The sequence below is a fragment of the Morone saxatilis genome, unplaced genomic scaffold, assembly GCF_004916995.1.
Source record: "Morone saxatilis isolate NCDOM2014 unplaced genomic scaffold, NCSU_SB_2.0 Contig12, whole genome shotgun sequence".
Taxonomy (NCBI): domain Eukaryota; kingdom Metazoa; phylum Chordata; class Actinopteri; family Moronidae; genus Morone; species Morone saxatilis.
The window spans coordinates 27,116,888-27,117,141 of record NW_023339674.1 but is presented as its reverse complement, the minus strand read 5'-3'; the positions used below and the strand labels follow the sequence as shown (position 1 = coordinate 27,117,141).

The 254-nt window shown below is 40.6% G+C and overlaps 1 protein-coding gene across 1 annotated transcript in view; it reads right to left on the bottom strand.

Annotated features, from left to right (window-relative positions):
- ptprfa (protein tyrosine phosphatase receptor type Fa) overlaps positions 1 to 254 on the bottom strand; it is a gene marked incomplete in the record, with an annotated part of 110,171 nt that overhangs the window by 39,711 nt on the left and 70,206 nt on the right.

The following is a 254-nucleotide window of genomic DNA, read 5'->3' as shown; positions in this document are numbered from 1 at the left end:
TTCCCCGGAGTTCTTGTGCTTTCTCGTCTCGCAGGTTCTCATGGATCCTGGTGGAGCCTCCTGCCATGGTCCTGCTTGACTACCATTGCTAATATCACTGATATTATTGTTATTATTATTATTATTATTATTACTACAGTTACTATTATTACTATTATCATTGCTCATTGTCCCCCATCGACATGGCTGTCCTCGGTGTCATCATCCTCTTCATGTCCATCATCATCATTACCATCAGTCACTACTATTAGTGT